Raw genomic sequence first — 9534 nt, 5'->3', positions numbered from 1 at the left:
CTCGGCTAGGGGAGCTCACGGCAGCTAAGCCCAGCCCTCCTGCGCGCAGCCAGACAACAGATGTTTGCTGAATGCCCCCCTGACCTGTAGAGGGTGACCCAGGAGAATCTTGACCACAGAGACAAAAACAGTTTGACTCTTTCAGGATGGAAAAAGAAACTGAGACCCAGCAAGGGAAGGGACTTCCTGCGGCCACACAGGCCCAGCAGTCAGGCCGGGCTCTAAAGCTCCTCCCACACACGGTGGGTCCTGTGCTCTCTGTACCCTGGGCCTTTTGCCCTTGGCACTTTAGGGACTGATGATTCTTGTTTGCTTTTTTTTTTGAAACCGGGTCTCGATATGTAGTTCAGGCTGGCCTTGAACTCATTAGAACTCACAGTCACAGTGATCTTCCTGTCTCAGCCTCCCAAGTACCCAGATGACAGACATGCACCACCATGCCCAGCTGGAGCTGGTGATTCTTGCCCCCGGAGGGAGGACATTGTGGGCATTGTAAGGTGCTGAGCATCATCCTGGGCCTGCACCTAGCACAGCCCCAACCATGACAACCACAGACGTCCCCAGACATGGCTTGGAGTGCCCTGACAGCAGACTTGCCCTTCTTGAGAGGCACTGCTCTGGATGGACACTGTCTGGCCTCGGCCCCAAGCTATGCATCAGAGGAGTTTCAGCGCTCACAGAGGCCGAGTGGGGCCTGCACCTCGCTTCACACTGAAGCAGCTCATTCATCGGCCTGGAGTGGACAGGGCAGGCCGAGGCAGAGAGTGCCAACCTCTGGGGCTGGGGGTAGTCGGTGGGAGTGCCCCCCTGCCATGCAGGAAGCTCTGGGTCTCATCCTCATGGCTGGGGGAGAAAGCTTTGTTATTCTTTACCTGAAAGTGTTTGCACCCCTGAGACTTTTCCCAAATCCAGGACAGCCTGTGGGTCCTCAGATAGACAGTGCATTTAAAAAGTGCTCATTGAGGTACGAGGAAAACATCTGAATCAGCCTGAATGTAACTGGGACTGATCAGACCCAGCTCTGCCTCAGAAAGTTAAAAAGCGTCCATGCAGATGTGTAGAGACAGGGGCACAGGGCATGGATGACAGGAACATAAATGGGGGCGGCCACCACGGAAATCTGTTTGGAGTTAGAGAATTACTGCATGATCCAGAATTCTACATTCATTTGACTTGTACTGAAAGATGCCAGAAGCAGGGGCCCAGGAGATATTCATGTGGGTTTGCTGATAGCAGCATTATTCACAGTAGGCCAAAGGTGCAAACACCTCAGGAGTCCATTGATGGGGGAATGGCCCTTCACACCTGGAATATTACTCAGCCAGGAAAAGGAAGGAGATTCTTTTTTAAATTTTTATTTATTTATTTATTGTGTGTGTGTGTGGCCAGCTCAGCCCACCAGGGGGCGGGGCTGGCTGGCATGTGGTGCTGGGGGATTGAACCGCGGTCCCTGTGCTTTGCTAAGCTTGTTCTAAGTAGGTGCTTTAGACCACTGAGCCATCTCACCAGCCCCCAGGAAGGAGATTCTGATCCCACTGCAGTAGGAATGAAACCTGAGGCCGTGCTGCTCAGGAGCAGAGGCAGACACAGAGGGACAGGCACAACAGGGTCCACCCCCAGGAGGTCCAGCGTGGTTGGACCCACAGAGACAGGAAGGAGGCCAGTGGTACTGGGCTGGGGAGAATAATACTTGTTTATTTATTTATAGGAGTCTCACTATGTATGTAGCCCCTGCTGGCCTTGAACTCACAGTGTTCCTCCTGCCTCAGCCTCCCTAGGACAGGGATCACAGGCATGTGCTACCACACCTGACCTGGAGGCAGAGTTTCGTGGGCAGATGAGAAAGCCTTGGAAGTGGGCCATGCTGACAGCTGCACAGCCTTGGAGTGTGCTTAGGGCTCCAAACTGTACCTAACAGGAGTTAAAAGGACAGATTATACAGGGTAAGTTAGAATGTAAAAACTGTACCGCAGCAGAGAACCGCAGGCGTGTACACTGCCCTTGGGTGGGTTGCGTGGCCCCCAGGAGCATCCTGGTGAAGCTGGATCTTAGCGCCCAGTAGCAGGTGCGCTAACATCTGAGCTGCGGTGGGCCAAGCATCCACCGCACTTTGCGTACATTAGCTCACCACCTCACTGGCAACCCTGAGGCCCAGCCCCCACCCTGTGGTGGCACCATCAGTCAGCCCAGGACATTGGGAGGCTGAGGCAGGAGAATCACAAGTACAAGGCCCCCTGGGCAACTTAGACAGACCCTGTCTCAAAATTAAAAAGCTGAGCCAGGTCCCAGGATTCAGGACCGCGCCGATCCCGGACTTGCCCAGCAGGGGACGCGCGCAGCCCACGACGCAGGCCGGCGGCTCCTTGGCTCTCAGGAAAGGGTCGCCGGGTAGGCAGGGACTGGAGCCCAAGTCGCCCGAGACGCTAGAGCCACTGAGGCCCGGCCGTGCACCCCAGAGAACTGTGCGATCCGCAGCCAGGGACCGCTCCCCGAGCCTCGGCCTCGAGTCCTGATGGTCACGGAGAGGGTCGAGCTCCCCTGGCGCTGGCCCCGCTGTTGGGGTATCTGCCGCCTCCACGCGCGGGCAGCCATCTGTCCCAGCCCATCTGGCCACCCGGGGACCCCGTGCCGGGCCATTTGGGTAAAGGACCCGGTGGGCAGGGTAGGCCCGACCAGGGGGCCTCAGAGCACAGTCCCCAGGCTGTCCCCGCCTCAGGGTCAGGGGCCAGCATGGGGGTCTTCGGCCCACTCCTCCCTCCACACCTCCCAGCCACCCAGGCGGAGGCTGTGTTTACAATGTCGCCGCAGACGGCCGCTGCCTGCGCGTGGGAAGTGGGAAGCGGCGTCTGGAGAGATGAATGACGCGAGCGTCCGCGTGAGGGCGTGGGTGCGCGGCTGGGGAGGGGGCAGCCCCACCTGCCGCAGCCTCCAGCGTAGTGAGCCCCGCTCGTCCTGGGAATGGAACTTGCCACGTCCCTAGCTGGAGAGACGCCCCCCTCTGGGGTCCGCGAGCACAGAGACCCACCCTGGATAACAAAACCAGCCCTGGCGGGAGACGGAGTTGTGAAGCTCCTTGCCCAAGCTGCGCCTGGAACCCCTGGACACAGCCAAGCATACTTCTTTCATAGGACTTACAAAATATATGCAGGGTATTTAAGTGTCTTGTGTGTGGTTTTGTTTTGTTTTTCCAGGACGGGGGATTGAATTCTGGACCTTCCACTTGCTGGCCAGGTGCTTACGCCACTGAGCTATCTCCCTGGCTAAGATTTTGTTTGTTTTGGCGGAACCAGGGCCTTGCACTTAAGCGCTTATTCTACTGAGCCATCTCCCCAGCTAAGATTTAAAACAAAAAACAAAAAACAAAACAAAACAAGAAAAACCCCTTAATATTGCATTTATACCTTGCATTTCTATGCCTCAATTCCCCAGCCCTTTGCATGCCAGCCTTGTGACACAAGATAAAGGACCACTGAAGGTCTCAGACCCAGACTGTATGGGGTCCTGGCTGTGGGGGGGCACACTGACCTCCAGTAAAGGGAGTCACCAGAACTAGGGAGCAGAAAGGAGTTCATTTGTAAGAGTCTAAGTGGGCTGTGTGGAGAAGAGGGCATTGCTGCCAGGGTCTTGACTGCTGAATAGGAGTTTTTATCAGTAGGAAGTGGCATTTGACAATAAGGAAAATGTTTCAGGAAAAAGACGTGGCAGGCCGAGGTTGAGGGGTGGGAAAGCTTTAAGTAGCTCATAGCAGCTGGGTTGGTGGGACAGGATGGGCTGAGGAAGGAGGGGCTGAGTTGGAACTCACAAGCCCTGAGACTTAATCCCAACAGGAAAAGAAGCCAGCCTCCAAAGAGGTTCGGCAAATGCAGGGGAGTTGGCTCAGTGGCACAGCGCCTGTCTGGCAAGGATCTCGAGTTCCATTCCCAGTGGGGGGGAAAAAGTGTCAGCAAAAGGAGAGCCGTACCATGAACTGACTGTCAGATATTCCCTCATCAAACCTTCACTTGCCTGCATTCACACCGCTAGGACCAGTTACTTTCTGTGTGACTTCAAAACAATCACTTACACCCTGAGCATCAGCCCCACCGCCTTGAACAACGAAGGGCAGTCTCTGACCTCTCCTGGGTGGGTCCCCCCCAGCCCCACACTGGGGATGGAACCCATGGCCTTTGCACTGAGCTACACCCCAGCTCATTTTACTTTTGTCTTGACCAGATCTTGCTAAGTTGCTGAATTGCCGAGATCCTCCTGCCTCGGCCTCCTTAGTGCTAGGATGGCAGTTGTATGCTGCTGCGAGAGGGAGGCAGAGACACACGTGGCAGTCCCCTGGGGTCCCCTGGTTTTTGCCCAGCGTGCCCAGTGCAGGCCTTGTCCTCCCCTGTGCAGTCTATTTCCGCTGCTGTCCTCACAGCCACCCGACATCCCAGTGACTTCATCGGCTCGAGCTGGGGGTGCTACTGACCTCATCTTGCCACCTCCTGGAGGTGCGGGAGCAGAATGACGGCGCGATGGCCTCAAGGGGCCTTACGGGCGTCGTCTGTGTCCTCTGCGGCTCGGAGATGAGCGCCCTTTAGCAGACACAAACCCCAGAGAGGGAGCTTGCATTCCCTGAGATACACAGCACTCAGCGCGGGAGCCCCCAAGCAGGAACTGGACTCCTCTTCGCCGCAGTAGGCTCCTCGGTGCTTCCTCCATGGAGCCACCAGAGGGCGCCATAAGCAGCGAGCCCGGCCCTCGGTCCTCCGCCTACTGCCCTCCAGGCCTCCCACCTCCCTGGGCCAGAGCCCGGGTTCACCTGCGGCCGCAGGGCTCCGCACAGCAGCCCGTCCCCTCCCCGCCCTCCGCTCCCTCTACTCCAGCCACGCACCGGGCCCTGTGCTTAAGTCCCCGGGCCTTTGCCGGGCTCTTCCTCCTGTTGCTGCCCTTTATTTTTTAGATTGAGACAGAATCTGGCTAAGTCACCCAGACTGGGCTTGAACTTTCAGCTTCCCGAGCAGCTGGGACCACAGATGTGCGCCACTGCACCGCACGCAGCCTCAACCATTTCTAACCACGAAGGCGGAAAGGAAATTGGGTCTCACACCATAGCTAGAATTTAGTGGCTGGAGATACAATTGAGCCCGAATCTATCTGGTTAAATAAAGTTGATCTTGTGATGCACGGTTGGACTGTGGGCGGAAGAGGTTCCTTAGTTCCTCTGCCCTGGAGATCGAAGAACCCAGTTTAGAACCCACAAGAAGGAGCCCTATAAGAGAAGACAATGAAGCCAGGCCGGTGGCACACGCCTGTAGCCCCAGCACTCAGGAGGCTGAGGCAGGAGGATCTCAAGATCCAGGCCAGCGTGAACAACTTCGAATCTTAACGAGACTGTCTCTAAATAAAAGTATAAAGGCCTGGTGGTGTGGCTCAGTTTTGAGGAGTTTCGTAAGGGGGAACCCTGTTTTCCACGGAAGATCCACCTCTCTCCCACATCTGCTTCTCTAGTTCTCCAACTCGGCCCCCAAACTGGCCTGCCCAATCAAAACAGTACAGCTTCTCAGGGTGGCTCTGATTGGTCAGGAATGAGCCAATGACAAGGAGAAAAGTCCCCGCGCTACAAGACTTCAGCTCAGCTACCTGACTCAATCACGCCGGAAGCCTTATGGGTTGCTCTGGTTGATGACCCTTGGTGCCAGTTTCCCCTTTCTTGTTCTTGTTCTTTTTTTTTTTTTTTTTTTTTTTTTTTTTGCGGAACCAGAGAGCGGAACTGGGGGTTGAACTCAGGCCTTTGCGCTTGCCAGGCAAGTGCTTGCCAGGCAAGCGCTTATTCTACTGAGCTATCTCTCCGAGCCCCCTCCCCTTCTTGTTCGTGTGGTGGTGGAGGGCTCAAGCAGTGGCCGAGGAGTTTTGCGAGTACGTTTCCTGGGTACTGTGTCGGATCTGGGAATCGCTGGGTTATCTTTAGGGAAAATCGCCAAGACGCCTGTCACCATAGGATCAAATACCGTCAGTCAGTTTATTATTATTTTATTTGGAGAGGCTGGGGCAAGTGCTCACTGAGCCGTAACACCGATCTGGCCTCCTTTTTAGCTGGGAGGACACGGAGGGCTTCCTGGAGGAGGCAGTTTTGGAGCTCGGTGGAAGAGGAGCTGGGGGGCCAGGGAGATAGCTCAGGGGACTGAGTGCCGCTTAGGCAAGCACAGGGACAGGGTTCAATCCTTGGAACCACATGCCGCGCCGGCCCGACCCCGGTGCTCTGAGCCGGCCACCGAGACCGGACATGGTGGTGCTTGCCTGTAATCTCAGCACTGGGGAGGCTGAAAACAGGAGGATCACTAGGAGTCCTAGCTGCCTAGTGAGACCGTGTACCAAATACATTAATAAAAAAAAAAAAAAAGAGGAGCTCCCCGCCAGGCCCTGACACTCGGAAGCCAAATGCCGCCTTCCCACCCCCACAGGGTCCCCAGGGAAGGCGCCCCTGAACCCGGTTATTTTTCCCCATTTTTCCAAGGGGCGCGGCTGCAAACACCATCAACCCTGCCTCCATCCGCTTTTTAAATTTAGCGCAGTGCGCGTGAAACTCGGTGCAGGAAAAACAAGAAGTTATAAAAATATGATTCTATTCTCTGTCACGGGCAGCGGAGGGAGCGGGCGGAGGAGACGGGGGCGCTCGGAGGCGAGCTGGGCTGCAGGGACGACGGGCCCAAGTCCCTCTGGGCCACCATCTGCCCCTCCTCCAAGGGGCGGCCTCAGTCCCTCTCCTCCTCCTCCTCCTCCTCCTCCTCCTCCTCCTCCTCCTGCCCCCACCGGCTCGGTCCCCATAGGCCCTGCCAGGAAGGCCAATGAAGCAGATCCCTACGTGGAGCACATGGTGCCTGTGATCTCAGCTCTGAGGAGGCTGAGGCAGGAGGATCTCGGTTGGGAGTTCAGTCTGGGCAACCTGGGACATTAGTGAGAATCCACCTCAAAATAAAAAGATAAAAAAGGGCTGGGGATATAGGTTCATGTGAAGGCCCTGGGATCCATCTCAAGCACCGGGAAAAATAAAGTGGGGAGAGATTGCCACGCATGCAGTCACTGTACCACCTTACGCACAGCTGTCCCCCATCCCTGATCCCTTCTCTCTCCTACTTGATCCTGAGCAGTCCAGAGCCTTGGCACCGGATGGGGCAGCCTTCAATGCCCACAGCAGTGGGCCACAGGGGGCATCTGCCTCCAACTCCTCCCCAGAGAACCCAGGCCTGAAGCCCCCTGCAGCGCTGCCCCTCCCAGCTGTGCCTGGCACCTCCAGATTGGCAGTGCTGCCTCCCCTCACCTTTGCCCACTCCTGCAGTGCTGGGCTGGAACCCGGGGCCTCACAGCCAGGCAAGCGCTTGCCGCTGAGCGGTGCACTCGGCCCTTTCTGTTTCTGATTTTGAGCCAAGGCCCCCTATGTTGCCCAGGCTGGGCTTGAATTTGGGACCCCCCTGCCTCAGCCTACAGGTAGCTAGGATTCCAGCCCTGTGCTGCTGCACCCTGCAGCCGCGTTCTGACCCTAACCCTGACCCCACCCCTGACCCAGACTAAAGGTCTCTGTCCTGTCAGTGTCATCCCTGTTGCTAGGCAATGCTGGTGCTCTCCACACACACACACACACACACACACACACACACACACACACACTTATATAACTACCTTTCTTGGTGAAACAGCCCGGCCATCCCTGCCAGCCCTGCGCTGAGTCCCTGGGCCCTGCCCACCCCATTTCCTTTCCACCTCTAGGGACAGAGACCCTTTCAGTATTAAAGTCTCACAGAGACCTTGGGATCATAAATGTCTGAGTCACTTTAAAAAAAAAATTCTTCTTTCATTCCTGAGTAAGGGGATGGATCCCAATCAACCCTGGGGCCGTGGAGATTGTCCCCTGGAGACCACAGTGTACCTCATCCTGACCAGCGGGGGCGGGGGACAGAGAGGCAGCAAGAACCACGGCAGGGAGGGGTCTGGGTGTGGCTGTTCACAGCGTCCTGTCAGCAGCAAGAGGCTCTGAGAAAAAGCATTTCTGGAGGCAGACTCAGCCGAGCAAGGGTCCCGAGGCAGCGCAGGGCCAGGCAAGGTACAGGAGCAGCTAGGAGGGGCCGTGACCACGGCCAAGGCAGGGGGGCTGGGGTGGCAGCTGGGCAGGGCCCTACAGGTTGCAGGAGGAGCTCCTCCGGCCCAGAGATGGGAACCGTGAGGTGGCGCATTCCTGTAGTCTAAATTAATAAGGAGGCTGAGGCAAGAAGATCACAGAAAGAGAGAGAGAGAGAGAGAGAGAGAGAGAGAGAGAGAGAGAGAGAGAGAGAGAGAGAGAAAGGGGGAGGGAAAGGCAAGGAGGGGAGAGGGGAAAAGAGAAAATTCTCAAAATATCAATGAACTAATAATTGATCCATGACAAGCTGGATACAAGTGAGGAAGGAAGAAAGAAAGAAAGAAAGAAAGAAAGAAAGAAAGAAAGAAAGAAAGAAAGAGAAACGCAGGGGTCGGGGAGATAGCTCAGAGGCATAAGTACCTCCCTGGCAAGCACAAGGACCTGAGTTTGATCCCCAGTCCTGCATGCCATGTGGTCTCAGCCCCAGATGCGGGCATGCACCATGCAGCCTCGGAACCAAGGCGCTGTGGCGCACACCTGTAATCCCAGCACTTGGGAGGTTGAAACAGGAGGATCTCTGAAAATTTGAGATCAGCCTGGGGACCACAAAAATGTGTACAAGGTGAGCCCGAACTGCATAGTGAGACCCTGTCAAGAAAGAAAGAAAGAAAGAAAGAAAGAAAGAAGAAAAAACTCAAAGGCAGAGACCATTTGAGGGATAGTTGGTGACACTGTGCCAGTTACATTCTTTCTTTTGTAGACTGGGAATGGCGGCACATGCCTGTAAACCTAGCACCTGGGAGGCTGAGGCGGGAGGATCAATGCGAGTTTAAGGCCAGGCCCGGCTCCACAAGGAGTCGAAGGCCACCATGAGCTACCTGGTGAGAGAACCTGTCTCAAAAAACCAAAAATGAACAAATCCGTAAATCAATATGTTTCTTTTGTTTTGTGGTTTTTCCTTATCAGTACATGTTTGTGATACATAATACTTTTGTCATGAGGAATAAGTGCACGTACCTATGCCATCTTGGTCCTTTTTAACAATTTTTTAAAAAGGATTTATTGGGGCTGGTGAGATGGCTCAGTGGTCTAAAGCACCTACTTAGAACAAGCTTAGCAAATCACAGGGACCGCAGTTCAATCCCCAGCACCACATGCCAGCCAGCCCTGCCCCCTGGTGTGCTGAGCTGGCCACACACACACACACACACACACACATAAATAAATAAATAATTTTTTAAAAAAATGATTTATGTATTTATGTGGTACAGGTTCTCGCTGCACAGCTCACGCTCATAGCGATCCTCCTGCCTCAGCCTCCCCAGCGCTGGGATTACAAGCTTACACCACCACACCTGGTTTTAGTGGTGGGGGGGGCAGCACATCATGCGGTTCTGGGGATCGAACCCAGGTCCTTGTGCTTGCCAGGCAGGCGCTTAGACCACTGA

General features: G+C 55.4%; 1 non-coding gene across 1 annotated transcript; it reads left to right on the top strand.

Annotated features, from left to right (window-relative positions):
* The first annotated feature begins 961 nt into the window (after nt 1–961).
* Nucleotides 962–1037, top strand: LOC111817182. The gene has a single exon (XR_002821442.1). It is a non-coding gene; the product is annotated as a small nucleolar RNA SNORD19 (small nucleolar RNA).
* Nucleotides 1038–9534: the final 8497 nt, after the last annotated feature.

This window comes from Octodon degus, unplaced genomic scaffold (assembly GCF_000260255.1).
Source record: "Octodon degus isolate 3935 unplaced genomic scaffold, OctDeg1.0 scaffold00050, whole genome shotgun sequence".
NCBI lineage: Eukaryota > Metazoa > Chordata > Mammalia > Rodentia > Octodontidae > Octodon > Octodon degus.
The sequence above is the reverse complement of the archived record's forward strand: the minus strand, read 5'-3'. Positions and strand labels throughout refer to the sequence as shown.